This window comes from Vulpes lagopus, chromosome 24 (genome assembly GCF_018345385.1).
Source record: "Vulpes lagopus strain Blue_001 chromosome 24, ASM1834538v1, whole genome shotgun sequence".
NCBI lineage: Eukaryota > Metazoa > Chordata > Mammalia > Carnivora > Canidae > Vulpes > Vulpes lagopus.
In genome coordinates this window covers 56057522-56074696 of record NC_054847.1, presented here as the reverse complement: position 1 = coordinate 56074696, position 17175 = coordinate 56057522, and the positions used below count along the sequence as shown (strand labels likewise).

The following is a 17175-nucleotide window of genomic DNA, read 5'->3' as shown; positions in this document are numbered from 1 at the left end:
CACTTCCAGAATCAGGATTTCAGAGTTGCAAGTCATGATGGGCCTCCTTCTGAGATTCAGAAGTGGTTATGTGTTTATGCATGATATTCTCCATTTTACGTGAGTTCCTTTCTAATGCTGAGCATGTTGAAACATAAATGCTTCAAGCTTCTGTAAAAAACTTTAGCATTTACCTTTCAGAAGGTTGTAAATTTTTCCTTATTACAAATTAATACAATTCATTGAAGAAAGTTCACATGAGCAAAGATGAAGAAATAAATAATCCCTGGGATCTCACCATTCATAAATGGATGTCTATGACTCTATATGCACTGCTGAGCATGACAATTTTTATTTTTTATTTTATTTTTTTATTTTTATTTATTTATTTATTTTTGAGCACGACAATTTTTAAAAATTCAGGTCTTACTGCCTACACCATCACCACACACACTTGACTTGACTGAATATTTTGCCAGATTACTACTTGACTGAATATTTTGCCAGATTTCCACTTACTACTTGACTGAATATTTTGCCAGATTTCCCCAGCTTTTTCTAAACTATCAGTAATTTAAAAACAAAATAAAGCAAATTAATCATCATTACCCTCGGAAGTATTAAGAATTCTAACTTGTCTAGTAGCTTCCTTGCACCATTACAGTTGGTGCCAGTTACCTCAGAACCAAGCAAAATGGGGAGAGCCAGCTGGCAAAGGTCACGTCTGGTCCTCACAGTTTCCTGGACTGAGGGAGAGCATGTTTTAAAACCTCAGAAGATGGGAATGAAGGAGGGCACGTGATGAAATGAGCACTGGATGTTATAGAAGAAGGATGAATCCCTGAAACTCCGAAACATCTGAAACTAAAAATACATTATACATTAATTGAATTTAGATGAAAAAATAAATAAAATAAAAACAAAACCTCAGAAGACAGCGTACCCTCCTGTTCCCACCTCCAGCATCTCTGTCCACTCTTCCCGATGGCTGGGTCCAGGAGGTATTTTTATGGCACTGTGCATGCACTTCACTGTCCTGGTTAGGTGTCTTATTAGTTAGGCCCGCTGCTGCTTCGGTGTAACCGTGTCCTCTCCCAACTGAGATACCTGCCACTGGTCCTCGTTCTGAAGTCCTCTCCTTAGAGATTCAATGAGACGAGCTGAACACCATGCCCACTCGCTGCACTCTGCCTACTTCTCAGGACAAGCACAGGCTAAAGACAGCAGCTTGACACGCAGGCACTTGGTCAACTCTGCCTTAGGTGACTGAGCAACTCAAGTGCTTGGAAAACACAGATCCTTCACCTCAACAAGAAGGTGTCATGGGCAATGCTGGGCTCCCCTCTCCCCGGGGTCCTGGGCCTCTGCCGAGGGAACATCCATGAGCTGCAGGAAAGCAAAGGAGACGTGATAAGTGTTATTTCTTGGTGCTACAAAGTCCTAACACCCAAAACGTATTTTCAATGTATTGTTTTTTTGTGTTTTTTTTTATTATTTTTATTTTTTTTAATTTTAATTTTTATTATTTATTTATGATAGTCACAGAGAGAGAGAGAGAGGCAGAGACACAGGCAGAGGGAGAAGCAGGCTCCATGCACCGGGAGCCCGATGTGGGACTCCATCCCGGGTCTCCAGGATCGCGCCCTGGGCCAAAGGCAGGCACCGAACCGCTGCGCCACCCAGGGATCCCCTTGTTTTTTTTTTTAATGTTGCTTTTTAAAAACTTTCAATCCATGTTCTCATTTTGGGCTGAGGGAACAGCACTACATTTAGAACCAACCAAGGTGATGTGTGTATTAGGGCTCTCCAGGATGTGTGTGTATACAGCTAGTGATCTAAGTGATGATCCTGACGCTGGTAAGTACAGCATCTGCAATCGGATGGCAGGCTGGACACCCAGCACAAGTTGGTGTTGCAGGTGAGTCCGACAGCTGGCGGAATTTCTTCTTTTCAGAAGGTCAGTCCTTTTCCATTAAGGCCTTTAACTGATTAGATAAGACCCATCACATAATGCAGGGAAATCTGCTTTTCTCAGTCTGTTAAATGTTAAATGATTTAAATGTTAATCTTATTCAAAAAACACCTGCACAGGACATTCAGAAAAATGTTGGACCAAATACTTGGGCACCACGGCCCAGCCACGTTGACATATAAGATTAACCCTTGCAATGTGCTTCTGATGCTCTTGGGTCATGCCTTGTGTGACTTTCAAAAAGTGGCCTAAAAACACAACACTTCCAGGGACATCAGAATAAGTCTGTGAGTGTGCCCCTGTCTGAGTATACACACTTCATGTGGCCCCTTCTCTAGTAGGAGCATGTGAGACAGAGGTCCAACTAGGACCCCCTGGTTTGTTCTTTACCTCCCGTTACAGCCCTTCCAGGTGGACACAGTGATCCTGCTGTTTCCCATCCTCCATCTATAGGTTGTACTCACTCACGTGTCCTGGCTGTCTTCTCCACCTGTCTTACCTATGTCCCACGGTGTGTATTTGGAATTGTACTTCAAGGCCGCCACCATCCCTCCCTGGGAACACCTAGAAGCCTCCACCCTGGATTAACTACCTTCCCATCCCTGGCCTCTCAGACACCAAGACAGGTACTTTAATACCTCTGTGAATTCATTTGATGGGTTACCACGCTTTTAAAATGTCTCTCACAATATATGCCCTATTCCTACTACTACTCCTACTAATACTGCCCATGCCCAGGCCCAGAGCAGTGGGGCCTACACAGTGATGTAGCTTCTGATCTGCCATCCCTGCTCCAGCCTCACCTGCTCAGGACAGGGCTGTTCTCTAAAACACAATTTTGTCATTCTTCTAGTGAAAGGCTTTCAGGGGTTTCAGGAGCCTTCACCGTGAGCCCTAAGCTTCTCGGCCTAGTATATGAAACCACAACACCAGTATTTTCTTTTACATCCCAAACGTTTCTTATATTCCCATTATGAGTTGAATTGTGTCTCCCCACCACACCAAACAAGATACGTTGATGGCCTAACTCCCAGGACCTCTATTTGGACATAGGATCTTTGTAGAGGTGACCATGTTTAAATGAGACCACTAGGGTGGGTCCCAATCCACCATAACTGGTATCTGCACAAAAAGGGGAAATCTGGACACAGAGATAGATGCACACAGTGAAGATGGTGTGAAGAAGGCAGAGGTCAGGGAGAAACGTCAATAAGCCAAGGATCACCAGAGATTGTCAGAGGCTAGGAAAGAGGCATAAGACATAAGACAGGCTGCTTCCACAAGTCCAGAGAACAGCCAACCCCGCCAGCACCTGGACCCTGATTTCTAGCCTCCAGACCGCAAGAGGATGTGTAAGCTGGTCAGTCTGTGGTTGTCACAGGAGCCCCAGCACCCGGAAACCACTCCCCACGTGCTGGCCACTGGTTCATTTCTCATGTGCCCAGACGAGGCCACAGCAGCATGGGTACTCATACCACTTCCTGTGCTGGATGTCTTTCCCTCCCTCGACCCCCTGGCAAACTTCTACTCTTTCGGTCTTGATTCCCTACACTGCTCCCTCATAAGAGGGAACACTTGAGCTCTTTCTCCAACCACCAATTTTAGGCTGGCCTCTGCCAATCCACAGAGAAGGGCTGTCCATCAGGGTGATCAGGGTGCCCCGAGCTGCATCTATGAGAAGGCCAGGTTTGGGATGCTAGGAGGCACCACGATGCTCTGCCACCTGTCCCTTTACCCAAGTGGAAGAGTCGGTGGACCTGGAGCCCCCTGCCGGCTTCCTCTCTCCATGTATGCCTCAAACTGCTGGCCAACACCCAGGGCTCCATGTGGCTAACTGGGCTCCAGCCAGATGTCAAGATTTGGATACAGACCCCTGGGAAAGGTTGACTCCTTGGCTTTGTTTGAGCCCCACATGGGGCTTCACACGCAGCTAGGAACATGGGTCATTCTATAATTCTCCCAGAAGACCACAGATGACTGGTACAGTCAGATTCAAGCACTCTTAGGTTTTGGTCTGGACTGCTGCTAAATCCGCAGGCCCCTCTCTAAATAAGGCCTGGCATGCATGTCCTCCCCAGAATGTTTCACTCCTTTTTTTGTGTTCTATCACTTTGCACGTGTGTCTTCTGTAAGATCCTATTAGTCTGGTTAGTTATTTACTTGAATCTTTACTTTTGTTTCTTTGCCTCCCCCCCTCCAAAAAAAACCTCACTCCCCATGGCTGGACTCTGAGCCTTTCAAAGACAGAGCCATTCTGTGCTTACCTTGCCACCTCTTCAGCCAAGCTCCCTACCTGGCTCATGCAAGTCCTCACAGCAGAGCTCAGAAGCAGTTTGTACGAGGCAGAATTGAGCAGAACCACAGCAAGGTAACCAGAAGGAGTGAAAGAGAGCCACTGTAACATGGATGATCCTGAGTGGATCAAGGATGGAAACTGGTGAAGCAGCTTCTCTTGTGATAGAGCAAGGGTCACCAGATACACCCTCCCCCTTTAACTTGGACAAGACACAAGAAACAAGGGTTTTCAGACACTGGATGATAAGCACAACAGGGTAGTGATTCCTGTGTGAAGGGAAACAAGCAAGTTGGTCCCCACGACTGCCCCCAGCTCACTGGGCAGGTTGCAATGCCCAGAGGGAGAGCCCAAGCAGCACCCAGTGGTCTCCCTGAGGACCACACGCATTGCGAAATTGGGGAGGCTAAGGCCTAGAACTCCCAGGGCAACGTACCAGAGAGGAGAGAGGCACAGAAGTCAGTAGAAGCTCCGTCTCGGTCTCAGCTGTGTACTGATCAGCACATGCATGTAATGCCAGGAAAGAACCACCAGAAAGATCCATCAGAAAAATTCTCAGCATTCACCGACCATGAAGTAACTCATGTTAACGAGGCATGGAGCACTGAGTGGACTCACAGGCTAGTCTCTCAGAAGTGAGGCCCATTGGCCCTGAACCAGGCATGGTTTGGGTTCTGCCTGACGCAGCTTCAAAGCAAGACCCAAAAGGATCAAATGTTTCCAAGTAATTTAATTTTGTCCCAGAATAAGGTTAAAAAATATTTAAAGGAACAAAAAATATCCAGCACCTAAACTTCAAAATAAAGTCTTTTTTACTTCACTTTTTACCATTTAAATATCCCATTCGCCCACTTGTTATTGCAAACTTCTCTCTTACATGAGCAGATGGCATCATGGATGCACCATGAAGTTGTAAGGACAGACTTGTTTTGATCTGTCTATACTCTCTCATCACGCTTCTTGACTAAAGGCCTAACATACCTCTTTGCCAGGGACACACCCTTAGAGAAGATGTCCTATAACAAAAGGAGACTCACGACCTGGCAAACTTGAATGGATAAAAATAACAAAACAGAGTCTCTGAAATTACAACTCTCCCAGAAAATATGAGACATGTAGTTGCATAAAAGTTCCATCCCCGGGGTCTTGGCCCCATGAGTACTCAATCCGAAGCAGATGAAAGGGACGAATTTTGATGACTTGTTCCTACTGCAGCAGCCAAGAATGGCCCAGACTTACTATTGGAATAGTATGAGGAAAAGCAAAATAATAATTAACTGTGTGTGTTTATAGCCATTTGCAAATTGCATCAACTATAACAACTATAACATAGTAGTCACTTGATTGTTAATATGAAGAAAAAATCCTAAAGAAATATAAAAGACACTATCACTGTACTGAAAGGGAAGGGATCTGTCATCAAACAGATTATTTTAAATTTTCAGTGCTTAAGTATTGCCCTATCACTTGGACTTAAAATGTCACAGGCTGTAAATGCTGCCAGCAGCTTAAATGCACCACTGCAGAGGGCCTGGCCCTTGAGAGCACAACCTAAGCAGCCAAGAAGCAAACCAAGTGGTGAGTCAGTAGAGACTCACGTCGAAGTCCTGGTGGTCACATTGTGCAGTTCACGGATACACACCCTCATCCGCAACAGTTTACTGGATTTTTCAGTCTTTCTTCTTTTTCCCTACATGACTTTATCATGAATGATGGTGGGTGGTGGGCTTTCAAACAGAGAAACTCCTGATCCTAAAGAACAAGATGTCTCATTAACTTCTCAAATATCCTTTGTATGCCTTGGCAGTGGTTCAATTAGACATTTATTGGTCCCAGGAAGCGATCAGGGAATGGTTATAATCACAGCAATGGGAAGTACATGGATGGAGCCCACCAATCCGCTGGTAGTATGTGAATTCAGAGAATACTCTAGGGTCTCCATCCAGAGTTCTGTGAAGGCCTTGTTTTGTAGCTGTTCATTTCACCCCCTTGGCCAGTCACCTGTTGGATTCCTAATGTGGAAAGAAGTAAATCCAGCCAGGATGCTCCCTCCAGAGGCTACCTCTTCCCTGCCCTCACATCTCCCCTTGCCTACTACCTCCTTGGTATCTTCTCCCTGAAAGGAAAGGAACAACATTTGAACATCACAAGGGTGCTGGTGAGTGTGGGGGGGGGAGGGACGGGGCGGGGCGGAGTCTCATCAAGAAATCCCTGTCTTTGCTCTCTGTGTGGGCCACTCAGAGGAGCTTGTCAAGGATGCAGATTCCCAGGCTTGCACCAGAGCTACTGAGACAAGATCTGCATTTCCACAAGACTCACAGTTCATTTGTGGGCATGCTGACATTTCAGAAGCACTGGGCTAGTGACGCTCCCACCCCGAGTTAGCTGTGGGACCAAGAAATGTTAATGACTACAGAAAACTGGCTGGGCCTAAGGGCAATTGTGGGAAAGAAGGCAAAGTGAACAAAAATACAATTGAGAGAAAAGTAGGAAGGAAGGAAGGAAAGCAGATGGGAAAAGAGAAAGAAAACAGGAATGGACAGAGAGAATGCACATGAATTGGATTTGTATTAATTTATTGATATGGATATGACTCTGAATGATCAAGGGCTGTGAACAATGGCCAAGACTTCGGGTCTAATCAAAAAATGCAATTAGCATTAACTTGTTCTCTGGTTATTCAATTTAATAAGAAGCTTAATAACTGAGTTTCTATTGATAGGTATTTCCTTGCTGCCTCTTTGTAAGAATTCAGGGAACTACCGAAACAATGGGCCATTACCCTGATTCTTTGTGCTATTTTCAGAGCCTAGGTTTCCCCTTACATTACTTCAGGTTTGTAACCTTTCCTTTTCCTTTGTATTTGAACAGAATGAGGGGTGGGCTATCTCAAAACACTGTATTGTGTTTAGAAATACTGCCTCCCCATCATCTCCCTCCAAGTATTTTGAGACAAAAGGACCAATCAGAAATTCATGGAGGCTCAGCCTTTCATGCTCAGAGCTGCTATTTCCACGGGCCCAGGATCTGCAGAGAAACCTTTTATATTTCTGATGACATGGACACTTTAAAAATTATTAATTTAGAGAATTGTTGTGTGTGTGTGTGGCTACAGGGAACCAAATAACAAATGTCAGTAATTGGAAGAACTGTCAAAGAATGCCTCTCCTCACTGCTGGTTTTACAATGAATAGTCAATGAAGCTCATTAGGGAAAATAGTGAAAGCCCACTGAGGCCAAAGGCTGTGTTTCACACACTGCCACACCCTCCATGTTGCTTAGCAAAATGACAGGCATGTAGTAAACTCTTGATAAGTGTTTATATAAGGAGTCTGCACAATATTTAGCACCAAAAACTATTCTGTGCCTCAACCAAAGGTAGGAATGCAAAGTCCAAGACTGCACTTGCTGCATCATGAGTGACATAAGGCAGGAGGGGCTGAGCCTGCTGGCCCTCGTTGTGCTTGGGGGCATGTGTGCTGGGTTGAATGGTGTCCCCCCAAATTGATACCATCCACAACCTCAGAATAAGCCTTATTTGGAAATAGGGTCTCTGTAGATATAATTAAGTGAAGCTGATGTCTCAGTGGAGTAGAGTGGGCTCTAAATCCCATTACTGGTAAACTTATAAGAGGGGAATTTGAACAAAGACACTGGGAGAATGCCATGTGAAGACACAAACACACACAGTGTCCACATGGAGAGGAAGATGGAGATTGTGCTGATGCAGCCATGTGCCATGAGATGCCTAGGACAAGGCCAGAGGGCATCCTCCCCTAGAGCCTTTGCGGAGAGCATGGCCCTGCGGACACCTTGGTTTGGGGCCTCCAGCCTCCAGAGCTGTTTCACATCATCTAGTTTGTGTAATTTGTTCCAACAGCTGTAAGGAATGTATGCCCTGGTGACCTTTGTTCTGGAAGGCTCAGTGCTAGTAGGTCTTTATATGAAAGGCCTGTGGCTCATGCACTTAATTGTGAGGGCTGCCCACACTTCCATACTTGGGAAGTTTGTTGCACCATTCCAAACGAGAGCACCACTTGCTGGCCCGGCAGCAGGGGGCACCTCACACTCTCGGAGAATGGCTAATAAAAATGGTCAGCGGAGCTGACCATTCAGCAGGAGCTCCAAGGACTTTCAGAAAAGGTGGTTTGCTTCCTTTGTAAAGATTGATATGATTTCTGGATTTTTTTACCCCAACGGTTTGTGGGAGAGGAAAGGAAATAAATTGTCAGATCTTCTCAACTGTGCAGGGCCACAGGACTCAGTAAGTTAAAAATATTAAGGTGCTATCATCCATCGTGAGGCCAGGCTCTCAGGCTACAAACATGTCCGTTAAGGAAACACATAGAAGACGTGTGACCCAACATGAGTGTCAGCCACCGGGCCCTGGTGCCCTCAGGAGGAAGATATCTCATTCCTAGTGGAAATGGAATGATTTATTCTCAAGTAAATGGAAGACATCCTCAGGTTTGGGGGAGATGATGGGCATATCCTGGGCAGTATTTTAACACTTCAGAAGTACTTACTTTTCACTTCAGTGTGGCAGGACTCACAAATTCACTGCGGAATGAGAAACCTGAGAGGCTGACTACACTCTTGAGGCCTCAGTAAAAAGCCAGCTTCTGGGCTGATAGCGGGTTGATAGTGACAGAAAGAAGATTTTCTAGTCCAGGTGTAAATAAACATATTTTACAGCGAACTCTCCAAACTGACCTTATGCCTATATTTGCCTCCTGAAAGTTTGAAACAAGGTCTGCCTGGGGACAGGGCCGGGTCTCCTGGGATCAGTGCAGATTTCAACACGACTCTGATCTCACACACACAGATTTATGTAAGCAAATTACTATTAGTTGCAGCTTCAGCTGGACAACTTCCAAGAAGCACACCAACAGCACTGCGATGTGTCTGTTCAGTTCATAACTACCACCATGTCCCCACTGGCTGCTCTGATGCCCAGCAGAGGTCACACTGTTCCCATTTGTAGTGAGAAAACTGAAGACTCAAGAGGATCAGGTGATGAAGCAAGTATGGAGCCGGTTTTCCTTCCCCGTCCTCCCTCCATATTGACCACACCATCCTCTTCCTCGAAAAGGTGGTGCCTTGCGGGTGCTGAGAAGGATGCTGTCCATCCTGAAAGACACCCTCATCACCCTCTCCATACCGGAGAGAAATGTAAGGGCTTGGTGTTAACTGCTTTCTTGTCAATGGTGCTACCCTGGTGTATTTCCCACAAACCACACTTTATTTCTATCTCCAAACAGAAAGGGAATAAAATACTTTTTTTTGTTCTATGCTGTTGTTTGCAGCTGCTTCCAAACAATTCTATAGAACTGGCTGATAAGGGTGGAATCTTTTCTTGCGCCAATCCAAACATGAGCATCACTTGTCAGATGCAGCACATCAGGGTGAGTAAGCTGTGAATAAGACACTTGATCCCTTCACAATGTTCTTACTTCCTCTCAAAACAGAATTATTGTAAAGCTATCATTCTCCAGGTTACTCCCATTAATTTCTGTTCCTGTTATCTGCCTCTTTCATGTGTGCCTTTGACTTTCCTCTTCAAATACCACCACCATTTTCATTCATTAAAAAAAAAAAAAAATCCAGAGAGGTTCTTTCTCTTCCACCCTCACCATGAAATCCTTGGCTCACATTTTCAACATGTACCTTTTTTTTTTTTTTAATTGCTTGACCTTCTCTTCTTGGAGGGCATTTCTAATAATCTTCTCCCCAGACCTCCCGGAAAACAAGAGGACTGGAGGCCTTCTGACACCTTTCAGTGAACTTCTACAAACAAATGCATTTCTATGGTTTAGCCTCAGCTTTAACACAAGTTCACTGACAGAATTATGGTTTAACTAATATTTTACAGGACAACAGCATACAAGATAAATGTCTCTTAATAAGCCAATAAAGAAATAGCATTCTCCAAACCAATGACAGATTAATTACACTACTGTTCCAGGCAAAGGAGAAATAAAAGAAAGTCCACATTTAGTTAAGGTGTATCTTTCTATGAGTTGGATCTCAGAAGAGTCAGCTTTGCCAACTAAGAGCTGACATTCAGCTGCCTACGCAAAGCAAAAGTCCCCTATCTCTAGAGCACAATGCTCAGGGAACAAAGGCACTGCTGTTGGTGGGCCAGATGATCTTCACGCGGCCACTGCAGAGGGCAGCCTTGCTGTAACAGGAGTGAATGCCCTAAGATCCTTGGAGATCTATTTAGATCAGCAAAAGATAGCCTTGCCCAGACCAAACACACTTGGTAAATTCTCACAAATTCTCAGGATTTAAAGTTTTAATGTCCGTTATGTTACAGCTGGTCTTCCATATGTTCTTATAGATAAGTCCCTAGCAGCACCCGTCAACAGTTGAGTTACTGAGCGCTTACCAACAACAACAGATGTCGATGACAACATCCTGACACAGCTTCTTCACTGTCAACAAATCTACCCTTATATCAAAACAACTTCACTTAAGTTATAAACAATCAAACTTAAAATTACAATAATCCAAAAGATAAGAGATTACCTATAAATCTGGGAACAGTGGTATGCACTCATAGGCTCATCCACCCTTCTGGAGAATGGGCCATGACCTACCATGCTGCACGGGGCTGCAGTTTAACTGAGGTAAGCACCTCTGGTCACTTCATCTTCTGTCCTCTCTTCCCTTTCAACCCATGTTGTCTATGCCCTCGCAATCACCTATCCTGTCCTCTAGGGAACCTATCCCAGGGTAAGCCACACTCACTTACATTTCCCTTATAGCATCCTTCTCTTAACTAAACCTGTTTCCACTTTATAACTTAAAGGCCTGGATGATCCTTGGAAACTGTTTCTCCCTCAACACCTTCAAGGCACTTTTGGTAAAAATTTTGGTAACAACAACAACAAAAAAACTTTGGTAACACAACCCCACAGCCTGATTGATGAACCCTTATTAGGCTCTATCATACGAGCTTCCATTAAACATAAGTGACCTGAATATACCAATTAAAAGACAGAGATTATGAGAGTGGGTTAAAAAAATGTGACTCAACTATACAAAAGGGCATTATACTAATATAAAAAACAATGTCAAAAATTCACTTATGATTCCATTTATACATGACATGATGAAAGTACAGAGACAGAGAATAAATCACTGGTTGCCAGGGGTAAGAAATGGTGGGGAGTGGGGGCACAATAATGAGTCTAAGAGAACATGAAAAAAGAGGCCTCTGTGTAATGGAATAGTTCTGTATCTTGATTTGTGGTGGTGCTTATATGAACCTACACAGAATAAAATGGGCTAGCTCTCTACACTCACATCTTACAACTATCAGTCTCCTGGCTTTGTTAAGGTATAATAGTTACATATGATATAACCACTGGGGAAAACTGGGGGAAGGTACATAGGTACAACCTCCTATTAATTGCAAATTATTTAAAAATAAAAATCTTTTTTAAAGATTTCATTTATTTATTCATGAGAGACACAGAGAGAGAAGCAGAGAGAGACACAGGCAGAGGAGAAGCAGGCTCCATGCAGGGAGCCCGATGCGTGACTTGATCCAGGGACCCCAGGATCATGCCCCAAGCTGAAGGCAGACAGACACCCAACCGCTGAGCCACTCAGGCGTCCCATAAAAATAAAAATCTTAAAAACAGTACAGAATTTTACATATGGCACGAGCTCAACCACACAATTGCATTTTGACCGAACAAAATACATTAAATACATACTTTATATGAAAATAACCTACCAAGAAAATGTAAATTATTAGTAAGTAGCAAAGCTACAGAAAATGCTTACACTCTAGTTTGGTAAATTATTTCTGTTTTTCTTTTTTTTTGTTTTTCTTAAATAAAACATTTATCCTTATTTTAAAGCATGTCTTGATGCACAGCTGGACTAACACAGACATGCATTTCTTGCCTGGTACAGTTCATTTTCCATAGAAGCGGTAGTATAGAATCAGATAAAAAGTAGGTCAGTTTTACCCAGAAGGCTATAACTCTATAGAGTGAAGAAAGATTTCCATCAGATTTGTTTCTTACAGAGGAAAGTATAACAAGTACATCTTGGAGGATATGAAACTTCAGATTTGCCAAAAGAAGTGATTTTTTTTCTCCTTGTGCCACAGACACTTCTTCTCTGGATCATATGATTAACAAGACTGTAATGTATGATAGCTCACAGCATGGGTTCAGCCTAATTCTCTGGCTGGTATCTTAATGGCATTCATACTAAGTATTAAATATTACTCTAATGTGCTATTTGTTTATCCGTATTGTGTTTTTTTTTTCTAATTTGAAGCTCAATATACATAAAATCATAACCCTGTATATAAAAGTCAGCTTTTCTGGAAATACTGCCTTTAAGTTTAGCACTTTATTTTCAAGTTGGTATTTGTAATGCATCATGAAGTCAGCCAACTTGAAGAGATCCAAGCAGGAACTTGGCCCCAGTTCATATTCTAAACAACTAAGTATTGACCAGTGTGAGAGTTCAGAGTTCTACCCGTCTGAATCCTATCTAATTTTTTCCAAGTTCTCATTTCTCTGATCAGTGACATCTTCCAAACACAGATATTTTAGTGAAAGGTTGAGCCATAAATTCAGTCAGTTCTGTTTCAGTTATCGGTGCCTTCCAAATTTTCTTTGACACAAATTGCCAAAATTGCAGTGTTTAGAACACGCTGGGATCTTTTATTGCCTGGCTCTTATCACAAATGTCTGCCCAAAAACGTGCTTATGAAGGGCATTCCCAAGGAACAAATTAATGTTGCTCTAGTCCTCCCTAGATTTGGTACATCTGTTTTGCATTCCATTATAATTTAAAAATTTCAGGGTAGGCAATGTTCTGGTGCAGTGAAATTGCCAGGGGACTCCACAAAGCCCTAAATGCTGCCAGACAGTTTGAAATAACATGTCAGTGAGTTTGGAAAGACCTACTTTTAGAATACAAATGGGGTGAAAGAGGCTTCATTTACTCTTGAGTCAGGTCTAACAAATGAGGCAAAAGACGCCTATCAAAGACTATGAAAGCAATGGCACATTAAGGCACCTACGGTGAATCAACCCCAAAAACTAAAGGTGTTTTGACGGAAAGCCCTATATTTATTGTATACCTACTCTTTGCCATATGGTATGCTAAGAGCTCTACATACATTACATACATTACCAGAAATCTAAAAGGTAGATATTGTGAACTCCATTTTACTAACGAGAAAACAAGCTCAGAGATAAGGAATTATCTGAGGTCACAGATCTGGTGCATAACAGAATAGGGATTAGGTTTTGCTCCTTCTCTATCCCAGGGATCAGCAAAGTAAGTCTGAGGGCCAAATCCCACCTATTATGCCTTTTGGTAAATAAAGTTTTGCTGAAAAACAGTGAGGCCCACTCACTCAGGCACAGTGTGCGTGGCAACTTCTGTGCCACAGAGGAGCTGAGTAGTTGAAATAGGCTATATGCAAAGTAAAAATATTCGCTACCTGGTCCTTTTCAGAAAAAAATTTGCAGGCCCTGCTCTATAAAACAGACCTTTTCTTTTGAGGTTCTCCTCCATATACCATGTCCCCGTGCAGTAAAAATCCTAGACAAGTCTGCAGTATGTCCTAAGACAGTGGACATACTTGCACATTCCCAATGCCAACAGAGACTCCGGAGGGCCTTTTCTTCATAGTTAAATCACCATCAATGAGCAAGAGCCCAGCACACAGCCAATCTTCATTTCCCCTTGAGGCTGTTGCCCAGAGAACCCAACCTCAGAGAGCCACCCCCAGATGACCTGTGTCAGGGGTCAGACTGTTGCACTGTGGAAGCATCCAGACAAGGGCAGGCCTGCAGGAGTACCTTTCCATTGGGCCTCCCTTTCTGCCAGTCTCCACTGCCAGAAAATGTGGCCATCCGCCTTGGATGCCCAGGGCCCTTCCTGTGTCTGGATGGACAGTGGACCTGAATAGCTGAGGACCATACGTGAGCCTTATTCATGGATCACTCACTCCCTGGCTTTGTTTTGGTGGCCAGTGGCTGCTGATGTATAGGACCATTTACATGTGAGTCTGGAGACTGGCAGTCTGGAGATTTATGGCCCTTAGAAGAGGAAGCTGTAAAGTGCCTGACAGAGCAGCTCTAAAAATTAAGACTTCTGTTTCCTGAATCCACAGGCTGAAAATCCTTAAATCCTGCTGCCTGGCTTAGCATTCCTCCTTCTGCACTGAGCTTATTCATGCATAATATGGGGAAAAGAGGACAAGATTAATTTAGTGCAATCTTGTCTGTAAACCTTCCTTACTCTTAGTTCCTGAGATGAAGTAGAATATTCCAGTTTCATGGGAAGTTCATCATGAAGCCATATGAGAAGGGTAAGAGTCACGTGTCCTGACAGCAGCCTACAGTCTCAACAGGCTTGGATATTCTTGCTAAGCCTCTGCTCTTTGCATTCAGAGAGATCCAGGGTCACATTTTGTCCTTACCATGTACTTACTGTCTAACTTGGGCCATGAATAAATTCTCTGCGTCTTGGTTTTTCACTCCGCAGCAGTTAATGAAGCAACTTTTGTAGATTGTAGAGCACTGAACCAAACCTACAATAGTTCCCTTTCTTTCCCTTGCCTCTCTCTTCCTCTAAACTAGCTTAGCCAAGGGTAAGACCAAAGGCCTCCAGACATCTGAAGTAATAAAATATAAAATGGGGAGCATAGGGCTCTAAAGAGCAAAAGGACATTTATTTAGGGACATCATTAGCTATTCGGCTTCATTAATCATTGTCTAACCCGATCTTCTGAAGCCTGGAAGACACTGGCTTGGGGGACCGTTGCTTTCTGGAGTGGGAGGAAGTATTCTATTCTTTGCTGGGTTCTTTCTGCTCAGAGTCAGGCCCCCTCCAGACTTGTCCAGGGCAAAGGCCAGAGTTCGAGGGTGGAAGTACCAAATCCGGTCAGTGTCATCTGCATTTCAGTTTAGACCTAAGAAACTGGCTCAAAGAAACTTGACATCCGAATGGAGAGAAACAGTAAGAGAGACAATCCCAAACGACAGATAATACAAATAAGTGACACCTTGTCTTTGGCATATTTATTTTGGGTGCATTTGATATTGCAGGAACTCCAAACATTTCTAAGTGGCTAAAGTCCCATGAGGCCCACGATCAGGTAGCCTCAGAAATAATCCAACTTCCCGACCCTGAGCTGACCCTCACGAATTCCTTTCCCCTGTCATGCGTGTTTTAATGCTACGTAACTCAAGACTCACACCCCCCAACTTTTAGAAGAGATTCTTCCTTCAAAAAACTAGAGCCATAAAAATAAACCCTGAGTTCTCCTTCGGGCGTGCGGCCACCAGGTGGCAGTGGTGTCTAAATCGCAGGCCCCGGCCGCCGCGAAGTCCTGCAGCGTGGGCGTGGGCGTGGGCGTGGGCGTGGGCAGGGCGGCGGCAGCGCCCCGGGCAGTCCGTCCAGCTGGTCGGGACTAACCCACAGACTTGGGCGGAGGCCGGGGCCCAGGACTGCAAGTCCTTCATTCGACGCGCGGCGGTGCGGCGGTGACGGCTGGATGCGGCCCTGCCACGCGCGACGGAGGGCCGCTGGGTTCCGCCCCGGGTCGGGTCGGGTCGGGTCGGGCGGGCCGCTCTGGGCCAGCCTGTGCCCTCCCCGCAGGGCGCCTGCCCCACCGCGGCCCTCGGTCCCCGCGGTCGGTCTGCGGGGCTGCTCAGGACCCGGCCTCGGCAGCGGGGAGGCGCGAGGACCGGCCCCGCCGCCCCAGGGAGACGGCGGGTGCTCAGCCCTGCTCCCGCCGAGGCCACCTCCCCTTCAGGCCAGAGCCAAGCCCTCCAGGGAGGACGGCGGCTCGGGCCACCGGGGCGAATCCCCGCGGTGGCCGCGCTCCCTGGGCCCTGGGCCGCCCGACCCGCTGCGAGCCTGGGCTCGGGAAAGGCCCGAGGATCGGGTGCGCCCTGTCCGGCCTGCAGCGCCCCGAGCCCGCCCGTACCTGTTGGGGGAGGCACGGCCTTCTCCGCGCGGGCTGCACCGGGGCCGACACCGGGCCGGGGTGTGCATCCGTCCCCCACGCCGCAGAGCCGCCGAGATCCGCCGCCGGCTCCCGCGCCTCGTCCTCGCCCGCCCGGGGCCAGCCAGCCGGCTCCCGCCCGCCTTCCCGCCTCCGGGGCCCCGCCCCGCCCCGCCCCGCCCCGCCCCGCCCCGCGCAGCCGCAGACCGGAGCAGCGCGCGGCCTCGGCGCCCCGCGTCACGTGGCCGAGGCCCGCCAGGCCCTGGCCGCCCGGAGCGTGGCGTGGCGGCGAGTCCGTTCGTCTGTTGGTCTGTGTGTCAAAGAATGTTCCCGCCTGCCCGCCTTGGGCCGCCGGGGGAACCTCCCCGGCCTGCTGCAGCTCGCGGCCCCCGGGCACAGACTCCCCGGCCTGCTGCAGCTCGCGGCCCTCGCGCCCGGGGGGAACCTCCCCGGCCTGCTGCAGCTCGTGGCCCCCGGGCACAGACTCCCCGGCCTGCTGCAGCTCGTGGCCCCCGGGCACAGACTCCCCGGCCTGCTGCAGCTCGCGGCCCCCGGGCACAGACTCCCCGGCCTGCTGCAGCTCGCGGCCCTCGCGCCCGGGGGGAACCTCCCCGGCCTGCTGCAGCTCGTGGCCCCCGGGCACAGACTCCCCGGCCTGCTGCAGCTCGTGGCCCCCGGGCACAGACTCCCCGGCCTGCTGCAGCTCGCGGCCCCCGGGCACAGACTCCCCGGCCTGCTGCAGCTCGCGGCCCCCGGGCACAGACTCCCCGGCCTGCTGCAGCTCGCGGCCCTCGCGCCTGGGGGGAACCTCCCCGGCCTGCTGCAGCTCGCGGCCCTCGAGCCCGAAGCGCCGTCAGCCGTGGCGGCCGCTCGAGTTCCCCTCGCCATCCTACATCGACAGCAGTGCCTGAAGAGGGGGCGGGCGGAGACTTCCGC

The 17175-nt window shown here is 46.9% G+C and overlaps 1 long non-coding RNA gene across 1 annotated transcript; it reads right to left on the bottom strand.

Moving 5' to 3' along the window:
- Positions 1-395: 395 nt before the first annotated feature.
- On the bottom strand, positions 396-16337 carry LOC121482082. The gene is made up of 3 exons (XR_005985514.1): positions 16222-16337; positions 937-1365; positions 396-843 (listed from the first exon to the last, which is right to left on the bottom strand). It is a non-coding gene; the product is annotated as an uncharacterized LOC121482082 (long non-coding RNA).
- Between the last annotated feature and the right edge of the window lie 838 nt (positions 16338-17175).